The following is a 16,080-nucleotide window of genomic DNA, read 5'->3' on the forward strand; positions in this document are numbered from 1 at the left end:
TAGTGAGGTAAATTCAGGCTACTATTGACAGTCAGATGATTCGTCGGAAAAGAGTGATCTGCTCTGGACCCCAGTGGACCATGGGCAACTGAAATTGGAAGGTGGAACTATTGACAAGAGGGGACTACTGTATTTGGAAATCCAAATGGAGGAAAGAAAGATCTCTTACTGCGTTGCATAAAGGCCGGTTCCAGGAATCCCACCGATGGTCCCATTTCCCACCCTATCCCTAACCATCTTGAACCCTCCACATACTGACCATCCTGTAGGAAACTGACCAAATGCATCGTCATTCTGCTATGACCAGCCATGCAAATACAGTGAGGCATTTTCTATAGGTCTACAACATTGCATGTTTAAAAAGTTAAGACCCATTTAAAGTGCAAGTATTACTCTGAAAATGCTCCCTAATTAATAAATGTTCTACATTTTTATGTGGGAATGTTTAATATTTAATTTTTCAATAATTTTATCATTTATAATTTATTAAATTTATTTTGTGGCTTGTATTTATTAAAAATTGATATACTTCCTATTTTTTTCCTCCAACGTTAGATTATTTTCATGCAAAATGAAAAAAACTGGCGCTTTTAAGTCACAGAATTCTTTCTTTTTTTTTTTTAAGCCTCAATGGCAGCAGATTAAGGTTCCAATATCCTAGGGCTTTCTTATGATATCTCTCTCAATATTTTTTCAATGACTATGGTGTTTCTGTAGGTCATGGGATCAGCAACCCTTTAGAAGTGAGCTAAGATGTTCAGTTTTTGTCTCTAGTGATCTGGGAGCAGAGGTTATTGCAGTGCTAAATTTTCTGGTAAAAGAACAGTAGGACTTAGAGCCACGATGGTCCACAGGTCCCTGAAAATACAGACTGGGGATATATGCAGATGGGTTGAGTTGGGGCTTGGTAGCTCAAGCGTGTGAGTTTGCAGTCAGGTAATATAAAAAGAGGAAGCAGTGGCAGAAAATACTACAAGTGGAGTTGGTGGTAAATGTCTCAACCATTCAAAACCAATGTTTTCAAAGAAACAAAACATGTCTGATGTCTGTGGTCTGGGTCCTGCAAGTTTATAGCCTCTGCAAGGGAAACATCGAGACTTGAAACTGAAGTCTGAATATAGGGCCATATGTCCTCCTAGGTGGAGGAAATGGCATTATTACACATCTTTTCATACTGTGCATTTGGGGCAGCTCAAATTACGATTAAGGTCAGGAGACCACATGTGTGCTAATGGAGAGGGATACTAGGATAACATTTGGCAAGCACACAGCAGGTCCGGTTCATTCAGCACACACATGTTTATTGAGCATTTACTATGTGAACTGTCCACAGGGTCAGATAAAAAAAGAGGTGTGAACAGCATTTTGGTGAGATTTGGCAGCATAAACAACAGAAGGGAAGCATGAGCTCTGCCTCATTGTTAGTCACCACAATTCTATGAACCAAAGTCCAGTTACTTGGGCTGCAAAGTTTTGGGAGATGCTGGTTTAAAAATATGATATAAAATCACTAATGTCACTGCTCACCACATTTGACATTTTTAATGACAACTCGTGAACATGTTTCCTCATCCCTGTAGGAACGAGGTCAGAGCCCACATCTGTTTTATCTTTATTTCTCAGCATCCTGCGTAGGGTTTGCTCATAGTAACTCCCATAAAGATGGGCCAAATGAATCAATGCTTATACCCAGACCATCTCTAGCTTTTAAGGTACAGGAGACTAGATTGTATTTTTCATCAACATGTCTTGAAAGGAGCCTAGAACAGTTTTTTTGCGTGGAAGGTGCCGAATGAATGTTGATTCAGTCAGAGAAACCTCTGCTACCCAATTCTTTTTCTCATCCAGATCCCCCCCGGTGCCCTTCTCCCAACCCGGCAATGCTGAGTTGGGTCTCCTTCAGTGCCAAGCACTCCTGTAATCTAGCTGCTGAGCGTCTGTAGCATTCTGATATAATGCATTAAAACATTTCCTCAGCCAAGTGTTTTACACAACATAAAATATTTTCCTATGCTAATGTTTCTTTTATTGCGTTTTTTACAAAAAAAATTATCACACATTCTACAGATATTCAGCAACACTTACTCAACTGAAACACAAAATAAAATTACGGAAACACCAAATACAGACATTCTCTCAAATTAACCGGAAAGAACTGATTGTTTGTGAGGAATACATGCTACCAGGTAAATTGCAGCATGGCCCTTGCCTAGGGCTCTCTTCCATCAGACATCACAGTTGGGGGCACCTCACGGGAGGGTCAGGGCTACTGTCCCTTTGTCGGCTGACCCAGCCGTCAGTACTGAGCGATTCATGGTTATGTCCTAGGAGATGGTTTACACTGGAGCTCCGGGTTTCACAAAGCAGACAGAGGCTACGCCTTGTAGAACCCTAAAGGAAGGAAATGAGGAAGAGATGTAAACTTGGTAAGAACTACTGAGTTGAGAAGACACTCCCTGCCAGAGGAAAGTAGAAGTGGCGTCACCCTGGGGAAGGACCACTGCCTGGGAAAAGAGGACATACCGATGTCAGAGGAGAACAGATATTAAAGGGCTGGGCATGGAGGTGAATTGTGATAAGGAGGAGGTAGGGAGGGTATCGGGTAGGAAGTCAGTGAAGGATGGTCACGTGGTGGTGCCTCTGTTCTGGGAAGTAAGGCCTGAGCTTGTGTATGGCATGGGGGGAAGAAGTAGAGTGAGCTGACCGTGCAAAGTTCAGCTTTTTATACTTACATCTGCAACTGTGAACCACACCCATTTCGACCCCTGTGGCTCAGAGGCCAAGGGCCAAGGGGCCTGGACCCGGGTCCCAGAAGGGTAGCAGTTGTACGTACATGTATCGTATCAGTTTCTTCAAGTCCCCCACGCATTTGCCATGAGTGTTTTCACTTCTGCTTGACAGATGAGGAGACCAAGGACCGGGAAGCCGGACTAGCTTGCAGCTGGCAATCTGTTGTACTCCACAGAGAGAGGGAGGCCAGGCTGGATTCGGTTCCTCTGACCACTCACCCACTGGTGTGCTCTCCCACTTCATTTACATCTCTGTTCGTATTTCACTCTTTAGGGGAAGGTTTCTCTGATCACCATTTTTTAAAAAAAGATTTATTTATTTTTACAGAGAGAGAGGGAGAGAGAATCTCAAGCAGACTCCATGCTGAGCACAGGGCCCGACATGGGGCTCCATCTCATGGCCCCGAGATCACGACCTGAGCCGAAACCAAGATTGTGTCATCCAGGCGCCCCCATCACCATTTATAAATAGGAACCCTCCCTCCACATCAACACCTATTCCCCCTTTCCCTAACCTCACACCTACAGCCCCAGAAATACTAATACTTACTTGTCTGCTTGTTTATTGATCTTTTTCCTTCCCCCACCACAATGCAAGCAGAATTTGTCTGTTCTGTTTACTACTGTATCCACCCAACTTAGAACTGTGCCTGGCACATCACGCTTGCCTAATCCTATTAAAAATGTGTGGACCAGGACCTCTGAATACCCTGGGCATCTTGTGCAATTGCAGATTCTGATGCCTGGCATAGGGCCTGGGGTGCTGATGTGCTGATGTGCCTGGTCTGGGGACCACCTCCCATGAAGTTTGATGTTTCTTCAGCTCTGACTGGGTGGTAGATGGAGACGGCCATAGAGGAGGGCAAAGCAGAGATAGAATGGAGGGGGATAATTAAAGCGGGTCTCTTGCAGATAATTTTCTGTGCTTGGCAATTTCTCTTTAATCTCATGAGCATCTTGAGTGTGTGATATTTCTAAATTCTAAATTCCATAATACCCTGATCAGCCACCAAGCCTCAGATCCACCAGCCTCCCTCAAGGGGACGTTAGGAGCCACACTGCAGCTGGAAACCTTGTTCAATTCCAAGCATACCTTAAAAACAGAAAAGACTCAAAGGCTGCAGCTGAAGGAACCAACTCTCTGAAAACAGGGATTTTCTTTAGGGTCTGTTTGGCAAACACGTATGTTTCTTACTTTGAGGCAGGTCATGTCAGCAGTTTAATTTAAGACATCAAATGAGAAACAATCTGTCTGGTATAACCTTTTGCCGGTGAAATGAACAGCCTCTGAGCCAGCTCCCAGAGAACACTCTCATTATCCTGGTCTTCGTGACATGGGACATATTGTCTCTTTTCTTGACTTGACCTTAACACATCACTGATGCAAAACATATTTCTAGTTTGAAAAATAGTCATCTAGAAAATAAAACCATTTCATCATCTCAGCCACAGTTCTGAAGCCTCAGCACGGTTGAAAATGTGTTTTATTTGTTTGATTTGTACCACTGACGGGTTCTAGCCTCTTAAAAAATTAGGGAAATCTTCGTGAGCAGAGAGGTACACTGCAAAAATGTATCCTTTCCATTCCGAACATAAGGGGAGCAGACTCAGATCAATGGGAATATGGTCATCGAAGTGCCTTAAAAACTGAAGGTTGAAGAGAGTTTTGTTTGGAAGTAAAGGCTTATGATCAAATTAAAGAAAAAATACCTAAAAGCTCCCAAACTCTTTAAAATTGCAAAAACGTGGTTTATATCATGGCGAGTTTTGGTGGAAGGGGGAAGAAACGTTAGGGACCATTGAACTTAACGAGAGACTTTCACAGATGAGGAAATTGTGGCCTAGAGAGGGACACTTGCTCAAAAATATGTAGCTGCAGTTGGAAGAGGCAGAACTAGAATTCAGGTATCCTTGTCTGCAGGCTAACGGCCTTTCCACTGCACTTACTGTTCTCCCTGACAAAAGTCCTATACATGGTAGGGTTATGGACATGGGGGATGGTATGTGCTATGGTGAGTGCCATGAAGTGTGTAAACCTGGCGATTCACAGACCTGTACCCCTGGGGCTAATAATACATTATATGTTTATAAAAAAATTAAAAAGTTAATTAAAAAAAAGTCCTATACAATGGGCATACTGGTATTTATTGGTGCATTACTTGTATGAGGGCCTCACTGGACTTACATCACTTAGGGTTAGCCTCAATTACTACCAGCAATGGCTGAAATAAGATAAAAATTTATATTTCACTTATTTGAAAGAAGACGGGTTGTAGGCAGTTCTGGCGGAGCAACTCCCCAGAAATTCGGACCTACTCTCCTTTTAACTTTGCGCTACATCTTTCTATTGTCGATTCATGACCCAAGATGGACGCTGAGATCCCAGCCATTATGTCCACACTATATACTGGAAAATGAGAAGAAATAAAGGATAAAGGGTCTTTCTTCTGCTGTCTCTTGCTCTCTTGAGAAGACCTCCATAAATTTCCTTCCAACAATTTCTGCTTACATCTCACCAGCCAGAACTTATATTGCTGGGAGACTGGGGAATGTGACTCCATATCAAATTGGGGCTCTGTTTCTGAGGAAGAAAAAGAACATGGGTGTTGGCAATGAGCCGTCTCTGCATGGTATACTGTCGATGTACCACTAAAAACAGCTGAAGGAACTCTGTATGTCTAAATTTGGCCTCTTTCAAGCAATACAGTAGGAGTTATGGTTCTGGGAGTGGTAGAGCAGCTTGTATTAGACTAACCCTCCCACAGGTAACAATTAAACTCTGGGGATGAACACAAAAACAACCTCTTGAAGTTACTGGAGGGCAACCCAAAGTGGGCAGTTAGTAAAGATATTTCAGCCATCTCAAGAAAGGAACCACACTCATTGGGCAAGATCCACATTTGCATGGTTTCCCTTGGGGGCGCTCTCCACTTTACATAGTACCTGAGCAAAAAGGTGCTGTCTGTAGACTTGAAGGATCAGAAGAGTCCAGGAAATGGGAAATTGAATGAGGGAAATCCTGGAAATAAAAGAGACCCCTCAGAAGCTGCATACAAACTCTCTGCCAATTCTTGCCTGACTCCTCCTCTGTGTTTTCATGGGGAAGACTAAAGAACCCAGTAAAAGCAACAGTTGGAAAATTGAAAAGATTAAAAAGGTGTTTCAGCTCTGTCAACACAGGCAAGAAAGAGTTGAGAGTTGAAGTCCCCCATAAGTTAAAGGGACTTGGCTATTATTATTAAAAATATTTTTCTCTCCCGGCTTTTCTTTGTCTGGGATTTCAACTGAACATATATTAGGCCACTTGTACTGCAGGCCCCTGAGGCTTTGTTCTTTTTCTTCCCTATTTTTTTTTTTTTTTTGCTTTCCATTCTTCAGATGACATCATTTCTATTGCTATATTTCACATCCAGTGACTCTTTTGCCAACTCGCATTTGCTCTTAAGCCCATATTCAATGAATTTTCTATTTCAGATATTGTACTTTTCAGTTCTAGAATTTCCATTTTTTAAAATATAGTTTCCATTTCTCTGCTAAGATTCCCCATCTGTTCACTCATTATGATCATTTTTTTTTCTCAAAGTACTAGGGCATATTTATAATAGTTTCTTTAAAGTTCTCATCTGCTAATTCCAATATCTGGATCGTATCAGGGCTATTTCAACTGACTGATTTTTTTTTCTTGATTATGAGTAAGCTTTTCTTTTTCCTTCACATACCTATTAGTGTACTATTCTGTTGTACACAGGACACTATATAGATCGTATGTTGCAGAGATTCTGACTTCTCTTCTCTTCCTTTGTTGATTTTTTGCTTTTTTCCATTAGACAGTTAGATTATTGGTTGATGACCTTGAACTAATGAGGGCTTTGTTAGAAAGAAAACACAGGTCACCAATAGCAGGATGGAAAAGGGCTATCATTATAGATCTTACAAACATTTAAAAAAACTAACAAGGGACTATGAACAATTTTATGCTAATAAATCCTATAGTAAGATTCAATGAAAAAAATCTCTTGTGTTCTTCTGATACAAGAGAAAATTAAAAAATGGAAAACCTTCCCACAGAGAAACTCCAGGCCTATGATTTCATTGGGGAATTTTTTTTTTCTTTTTTAAAAGATTTTGTTTATTTATTTGACAGAGATCACAAGTAGTCAGAGAGGCAGGCAGAGAGAGAGGGGGAAGTAGGCTTCCCATTGAGCAGAGAGCCCGATGCGGGGCTCAATCCCAGGACCCTGGGATCATGACCTGAGCCTTAGGCAGAGGCCCCAACCCACTGAGCCACCCAGGTACCCCCATTGGGGAATTCTTTTAAGAAATAAATATCCCTGGGGCCCCTGGGTGGCACAGTGGGTTGGGGCCTCTGCCTTCAGCTCAGGTCGTCATCCCGGAGTGCTGGGATTGAGCCCCTCTGCTCAGCAGGGAGCCTGCTTCCCCTTCTCTCTCTGCCTGCCTCTCTGCCTACATGTGATCTCTGTCTGTCAAATAAATAAATAAAATCTTTTTAAAAAAAAAGAAAGAAATATACCAGTTTTACATAGTCTTTCAGAAAATAAAGAAATATGAGATCATATAATATAGCAGAAAAAAATGAATGTGATAATCTACATGACCATATTAATCAATTTAAAGAAATACTAAAAAGAATTTCTTCAGGATAAAGAAAAATGATATTAGAAGAAACTTACCTAAAATTATATAACTATATAGTTTATATATACTCATAATTACTTATATAAAGATAGGGTAAAGAAAATGATATTTGAAGAAACTTATATAAACTTACATAAATATATAGTATTTATATATTTATAAGTATTTATATAAATATAAAATAATGAAGGCTACCAGAAATAATACTGGGTATTATTTAGGGTAGATACTAAAAGATTAAGAAAAACATTTGACAAAATTTACTAAAAATTTGTGATAAAAACTCTCAGGGGACTAAAAATAGAAGTGAATCTTTACAATCTTATGAAAGCCATCTACAAAACCCTATAGCTAAGAACACACTTAATTGGGAAAGACTAAACTCTTTCTCTCTAAGATCAGGAACAAGGATGTCAGCTCTCACCAAGTCTATTAATATTGTATTGGAGCTTATAAGCCAGTGCAATAGATCAACTACAGGGATTAAAAGGCATAAAGATTAGAAAGAAATAAGCATTATGTTTAATTACTGCAATTTTTTGGTTTAAAAAATCCTAGGAATCTGCAAAATAACTAAGATGTAATAGTAAGTTTAGCAAGGTTGCTGGATGCAAGACAATGTACAAAAATAAACTGCAATTCTATAACCTAGTAATAAAAGTTTTTAAAAAATTTATATTCTACTTAGAGTAGCATCAAAACATAAAACACATAGGAGTGATTTTTAATAAAAACAGGGCAAGACTTCTGAAAAATACAAAATATTGAGAGTAACTAAAGTAGACTCTGATAAATTGAGAAATATGTTTATGGACTAGAAGACCCAGTATTGTTGATAAGTCTATTATTCTCAACTTTATCCAGACTTTGAAATAAAACCCCAGTTAAAGTTCTAATGGACCCTCAAAATGGCTAAATTTAAAAGATTGATAACATAAAATGTCAGTCAGGTTGTGGAATAATGGGAAATCTCATTCATTGGTATTAGTCATAGTAGAAATATGTATAACCAATTTAGAAAACATTTGATAGTACAAGGTCTATGTGTGTGTATATATATATATATATATATATATATATATATATATATATATTCTATCAGTCAGCAATTCTACTTCTCGGTATTTACCCAAGTAATGTCACTCCTAGGAATATATACCATAAAAAGAGTTGTACAAAATTATTTATAGCTGCATTATATATGGTAGTCAAAAACTGGTACCAAATCAAATATCTATTAACAACAGAATGGAGAGATAAATTGTGATATATTCATACAATGGACTACTACTCAGCAACAATGGATACACACAATAGCATGGATAAATCTCAAAAACAATCACGTGAGGAAAAGACCTCAGACCCAAAGAATACATACTGTATTCTTCCATGTATAAGATATTCAATAAAAGGCAAACACAGTATGTGACAGAAATCAGAACAGTGCTTGTCTGTGGTGGGGTGAGAGTATTGGGGAAATTTCTGGGGTTGTATATACACCTGTGTATACATAGACAGAAACACGTATGTATTATATGTATATAGTTTTTAATAAATTGTATATCTTGTTGGCAATGCTTGTTACAAAAGTCTACACCTTTGTCAAAGTGCAGAAATGGTACCTTAATATGTGTGTATTTTATTGTAGGTGAATTACACCTCAAATGAAAAAAAACATGAGTTCTCATCAGTTGTCTGTTTTGGTGTGAGCAGGCAGAGGAGAAGCCCACTTATCAGCAAAGTCAGGACAGCTAGCTGGCCACTTAATTGAAAAGTTTATTAAAATAATCATTTAAGGGGCGCCTGGGTGACTCAGTGTGTTGGGCCTCTGCCTTCAGCTTGGGTCATGATCTCGGGGTCCTGTGATTGAGCCCCACATAGGGCTCTCTGTTCAGCGGGGAGCCTGCTTCCCCCTCTCTCTTCGTCTGCCTCTCTGCCTGCTTGTGGCCTCTCTCTCTCTGTTAAATAAATAAATAAAATCCTAAAAAAAAAATTTAAAAGTATATATGTTCATATAGTATTTCAATACTTTATTTTAATGTAAAACAAATAAACATATATCTCATATATATACACTTATATTAAGATAAAACACACACACATATGTACATACCTTCACTGGCTAATCTTTTGATATATAGGTAAGGCCATTTTTCTTTGATTTGTGTTCTACTTTGTCATTCTTGTATAAATCATCACCACAACACATCATCTATGATTTCGAGTGTCAATTTCTTTAAAAAGGAATAAGAAATTAAATTCAGTGTTGAAGCAGTCTAAATGCAAACTCCTTCTAGGTTTTTATAATTTTTCCCACATTCTACATCTTGTGAGTCCTGTCACTGACTTAAAGACTTTTTTTTTTGTGCTGCTCCTTCCATTTCAATTTCCAAATCATTCGACTTTGTTTTCATAACAGAGTGACAACTCTCTTTTTCCATTCTTATTTGATTTGTTTATATCGTATTTAATTTAACTGCATCATCACAATAACCATACAATCTTGCATTAAGGCACTGCTCAGATCCCTGTAACTTCTCATTTAAGCCCAAGATAATGACCTCCTTCCACATCCATCAAGATGTAGTAAGGTCACAGTCACGATAAAGTCCATGTAATAACAGAAGGTAAAGCTTTGTCTTTTTTTTTTTTAAGATTTTATTTATTTATTTGACAGAGAGAGATCACAAGTAGGCAGAGAGGCAGGCAGAGAGAGAGGAGGAAGCAGGCTCCCCACCAAGCAGAGAGCCCGATGGGGGACTGGATCCCAGGACTCTGAGATCATGACCTGAGCCAAAGGCAGCGGCTTAACCCACTGAGCCATCCAGGCGCCCAAGCTTTGTCTTTTTAATCTATAAACCTCTTTAAGGGTCCCTCACCTTCCTTGCTCTCTTTGCCTACCTTTTGCCCCACCAGCTAAAATTCACAGTGAAACTTGGATACTTGATACTTTCACACCTTTCATGTCTATGTTCTTTCTTTTCTCTGAAATGGAAAGGCAAACATTGTTTAGAGATCTTTACAAGCATTTTTTCCCTAAGTGGCCACTAAATATAATAATATGGTACCCAGCTTTTTTAATATTCTGGAGAATGCAGACTACAATACTGATAAGATACCACTATAGGCCCTTCGGAAGCAAATGAGTGGTCATGAAGAACTTCCATCCTCTGCCGGGGGAAATGTGAACTGGTTCACTCTTTGGAAAATGGTGGAGCATCACCTAATCAAACTGAAGGTACGCAAATACTAGCACTTACTCTTCTAGGTCTGTGTCCGGAGATGTGTGCTCACACCTGTACAAGAATGTTTTTGGCAGCAGGATTTGTAATTGTCCCAAACTGGAAGCAAGCCAGATGCTTTTTCTTTAAAAAAAAAAAAAATTTTTTTTTTTTAAAGATTTTATTTATTTGGGAGAGAGAAAGTGGAGAGAGGTCAGAGGGAGAAGCAGACTCCCTGCTGAGCAGGGAGCCTGATGTGGGACTCTATCCTGGGATTGCAGGATCATGACCTGAGCCAAAGCCAAAGATGCTTTTCAATAGCAGAATGGATAAATGGTAGCATATCTACACAATAGAATATTATGTAGCAATGAAATGGTATGAACTAGAGGTACACACAACAAAATGGATGGATCCTAGAAACACTATCAAGTAAAGAAAGGAAGGCACAAAACAAAACACAGAGTACGATTCTTTCATATAAAGTTCAAAACCAGGCAAAACCAAATTACAGTTTTAAGGATGCATACAGGTAGTACAACAAAAATAACAAGAAAACTATTTCCATAGAGGCCAGGATAGTGGTTACATTTGAAGGTAGGGTGATGCTTGGGCCAGGGAGGGGGTCCTTGAGGAAAGGACTGCTAGGGTGCCAGTCGTGCCCTATTTCTTAACCTAAGAAGAACTTCCATCACAGCCGTATTACAACTTTACAAATATGTGCTATATTCCCTGTTGTGTTCACAGCAAAATGTTTAAAAATAGTGAACGTTTAACATAATTCATTTGATTCTTCTTGTCACCATCATTTTCCATGTTCCCAATTCCATGTTCGGGGATCGGTTTCAAATATATCATTCGTCCTTAGAGGCATGAACAGTGTGATCACTAATTTTCTTAGATTCTTTGGTTAATGATAAGAACGAACTATGGCTAAGAAGAAACAGGAACAGTAACATTCATCAGCAGGAAAAAGAGGGGAGAAGGGGACTATCATTCGTTAGTAGACATTTGAGCAAATTCAGTCATTTAAGTGATCTAATAGAGATATCTAATTTTCACATTAAACCCAATTATTGAAGTTATCTGTAAGTGTGCTTCCTAGTATTTGTCTCTCCACATCCAGTACAGTAATTCAACTTTTGATTTGGAATCAAAGAAACATTAATAAAAGCTTTTATCGAAAGCCAATTATCAAGATGCCTTTTTTTTCACTCAATAAGTGACTCAGTTGCAAGATGTTGCTTATCATTTCTATTAGCAAAACCAGGCTTGCTGAGATATTTCCACTTATTTTGGTATGATTTATAAAAATTACCCTTGTCATCACCACCCAAGACCATCAAGGTTCATCTTGTTTTTTTTTTTTTTTTTTTTTTTTTAATAGCCCTTATTTTTAAAAAGCCCCTCTTCAGGCACTAACTTTTCATTTTCCATTATGTTGATTACTAAAAATTTCAAAGAAAGAACAGGAAGTTGGCATTGTTTATGATTGGATTTTACACATGAGCACTCGATCATGTATACACACACACATACACACACACACGCACACAAGGACTACAGTCACACCACTGGGAGATTTTAGGCTAGGAAAATGAACTCAGTCAGTGCCCATCAGCCTGTCTAGCTGTACATTCCCAGGCCACTCAATGTTAATGCCTCTCACCTCCAGATCTCTCAAGCAATGCCAAACTGTGGGAAAAGTGCATGAAACCTTTATCCATCAGGAGGTGAATAAAAGAGCCAAAACAAACACTTGCCCTTTGGTTGTTTCTCTTTCCTTGGGCTAATGGAATCCATACATAGCTTTATTAGCCAAGCAGAATCATAAAAAAGGGATGTTATTTGGAGTTCTTAGAGAGATGATTTTAGTTTGCTGAAAAAAAAATTTTTTTTTTTTTTTCTGGAGATGGCTGTGTTTCAGGGACCGAAGAAGTTATATTCCTGCATTTGTAACTACAGAATATATCAAGAAACCACAATTAATTTTTGTCAGCATGATGCTCCAAACAAAAAGCAACACAATATCCACAAATGGTAGCATGGGTAAATAAATAAATTACGGTTTATTCATATAGTGAAGCGGATAGACTTGACCCTAACTGTTCATTTCAGCTATAGGTTATCACATTATCAGACAAGTCTCTGTATTACTAAGTGGTTTGAAGCCAGATTTATCTGTGTAATTAAAAATGAAGTGATAATGAAAGGGTCCCCCACTGCTTTACAAAACAGTGTAGAGGTCCTTTGATTCCTGTGGTAATGACATGACAGATATGCCACAAGAATTCTCACAGCTGTCTCAGTGCCACATGGACAGCTGTTCTGCTTAGAATTCCAACGATAGTCGGAGAGAAATCAGGAAGTTGCGCAATGCTATGCTCCCAGCACAGGAGAGGAGAAGGGTAGGACCAACGTGTGCCCCACCGCTGCCACCAGTTTCGACATGGGATTGTGTAAACTCTGCTTCACACAGAGCTAACCTCCACTACTGAACTGGTAGGTTTAGCAACTCTTGATAACCAATTTAAACAAGGTATACTCCCTTTTCTCCTTAAACTTTAAATAAAATCTTTGACACAAAATAATTTTTTACATAAACATACATTCTGAAGCAGATTAATAAAACAAATACTGGCGGAGCCCCTCTTCAACTTATAAAAGAGAACCTACAGATTCAGTAGAAGTCCTTTGCATCAGGGCACCTGGGTGGCTCAGTGGGGTAAAGCCTTTGCCTTCAGCTCAGGTCATGATCTCAGGGTCCTGGGATGGAGCCCTGCATCCGGCTCTCTGTTCATCAGGGAGCCTGCTTCCCCCCACCCTCTGCCTGCTTCTCTGCCTACTTGTGGTCTCTGTCAAATAAATAAATAAAATCTAAAAAAAAAAAAGAAGAAGTCCGTTGTGTGGTCTTGCAATCCTAACTCACTGTCTGCTCCTCACAAAGATTATCACCGCTCTGTGGATTTCCAACTGTTACCTTTTTCTTTTTCCCTTTTTATAAATACATGTGTGTCCCTAAATAATGGCTTACATAATTTTGCTTGTTCTCACTTGATTCTAGGATAGAACACACTTCGGGTTTTCCTCCTACCATTCAGATTATTCCACCTTCATTCCCTTGCTTTTCCAGCCTTGCAAATCTTGGAGCGCCTGAAGACACCATCCTGAGATCTCTTTCTAGCCAACCTAAGGGGTTATGATGATCACAGACAGGTTTGTGGTTTTTAATGCCACCTATAAACCTCTCTTCTGAACCTCTCTTCTGAAATCCTCTCTCCTATATCCAACTCCATACACCACCTATTCACTTGAATGTCTAATAAGCCCCTCAAAAGTAACTCTTCCAAAACTGAGCCTTTGATACTCTCCTCCAACATTTTTTTTCTTCTCCACAAACAAATGGAAACTCCATTATCTCTTTAAATATTGCCTGTCTCCTATTCTATTTTTCCATCTGCAAGATTAGATAGATAGGTTGGAAAAGTCTCACACTAGGTCCCATGTGTCTTAACCTCTCAGTCTTCCACCTGGAAATTATCCGCACAAAAGAAAAAAGACTATTTTTTTTAACTTCCTTTTTACTTTATTCAGATCTACCTTTCAGTTTATAAATTCTTCCCTTAGCTGATTACCACTACTACTCAAGCCTTCTATTTTAATTTCAATTATTACATTTTTCCTTTCTAAAAATTCTATTTAGTTTTTTAAAAAATATATCTGTTCATTTTTTGATGTTTTTTTTCTTATATGTTTTAAATACCATATCTTTGAATATACCAAACATTTATTTTGTACTGTGTATTTGAAAATTTAATATTGAAGCCTTTGAGGATGGGGGTCTATTGCTTGTTTTTTCTTGCTGACTTGCACTAGTGTTGACTTATTTTCTGTTGTTCTCTGTGATTTTAGCTTGTGAGTTTATATTTACTGCCTCTCTATTTATGGGGGTTCTTTTAAGGCCTGGATTAAAGGGTATCTTTCTCAAGGGATGATTTTTTTGTCTGCTTTTCTTAGGCAATGAACCCTTTTAAAAATACAAATAAGCAACACAAAATATGCAAATAGTGTAGATTCAGGTACTAAACCATGTGAATGGTAGCCAGTGGCTATTAATTTTCAAAAAAAAAACCTTAAAAAAGAGAACAAAAAAACCCTAAACCCATGAATAACCATGGCTGAAAATGACAATTTTCCTTGCTATTTGTGTCTTCAATTTTTGTTTTATTTTTGTTCACTATTTGTAAAAGGGTATTGCCTTTCAGGATTCTGGCTTTATGTGAGATGAACTCTTGATTTCTTTCCCTGTTATTCACTGACCCGAAGTTTTGTGAACAATAGGCTCCCATATTTTGTTAGTTTCTAGGCTTCTCTAGAGATAGAAGTTTTAGCCTGCATCAGAGTCATCCAGGATGGGAGATTTTCTAAAATACAGACTGCATGCCCTTAGTCACAACCACTCAGTTCTGCTGTTGTAGCATAAAAGCAGCCACGGAGAATACATTAAAAAAATGCGTGCAGTTGTAGTCCAGTAAAACTTTATTTACAAAAATATGCATCAGGGCATATTTGGCCTGGGGCCAACGTTTGCTGACCCCTTCTTTAGACTGATGTTCTTATTCCGTACCTGGTCACAAGGGGTTTCTTTTGCTTTCTTGCAGGCATGTCTAGTCAGTGAAAAGGGCTTAAAAATATGAAATACGAAATATAAAACTGAAAAGTTTTAGACGTTACATAGCAGAAATTCTAGCATATGGACAGAAATAGAAGTCCTGCATTTAAATTTCTACTTGTTGAAAGAATTTAGGGCAAGACATTTTAAGAAATGACCTTTCCTACAAAGTCTCGTCTCTCCAGTGTCGAAGAGGAGTTTATGGTTAGCCCTTGTTTCTCTGTCGAGGCTTTTTCTACCCCCTGCCCCTACAGAATACATACTCTTCTACTTGACTTGGTTGCCTCAAACACCCTGAATTTGCTGTGCTGTCTCATACTCTCATGACTTCGCACACATTTTTCCATCTTCCAGGTTGTTCTCCCTTCCTTCCCACAGCAAGTTTGGTAAATTCGTGTTATTCCTTCAACCCTCATTAAAAGGATCTCTTCTGTGAGGCTCTTCCTTCCCAAAGCTGCTACTGTCTCCTATGCGTTCCCTCTAATTATGCCCACTATTTCACCTATTGTACTCCACTGTTACTGCTAGATTTCAAGAATGTCTCTTTGCTAGGCTATGAGAAACTCGAGGATGGGAATGAGTTTTATTTATCATTAAATGACCAGTGCCCGGCCCATGTTTTTTACTCAATATATTTATTTTATTTGCTTTTGAAAAATTGAATAAATGGCTAAGCAAATGAATGAGTCTTCAGGGAATGGGATTTTAAACAAACCACTTGTTTAAGGTTTTAATCTATCTC

The sequence above is a fragment of the Mustela lutreola genome, chromosome 5, assembly GCF_030435805.1.
Source record: "Mustela lutreola isolate mMusLut2 chromosome 5, mMusLut2.pri, whole genome shotgun sequence".
Classification (NCBI taxonomy): Eukaryota; Metazoa; Chordata; class Mammalia; order Carnivora; family Mustelidae; genus Mustela; species Mustela lutreola.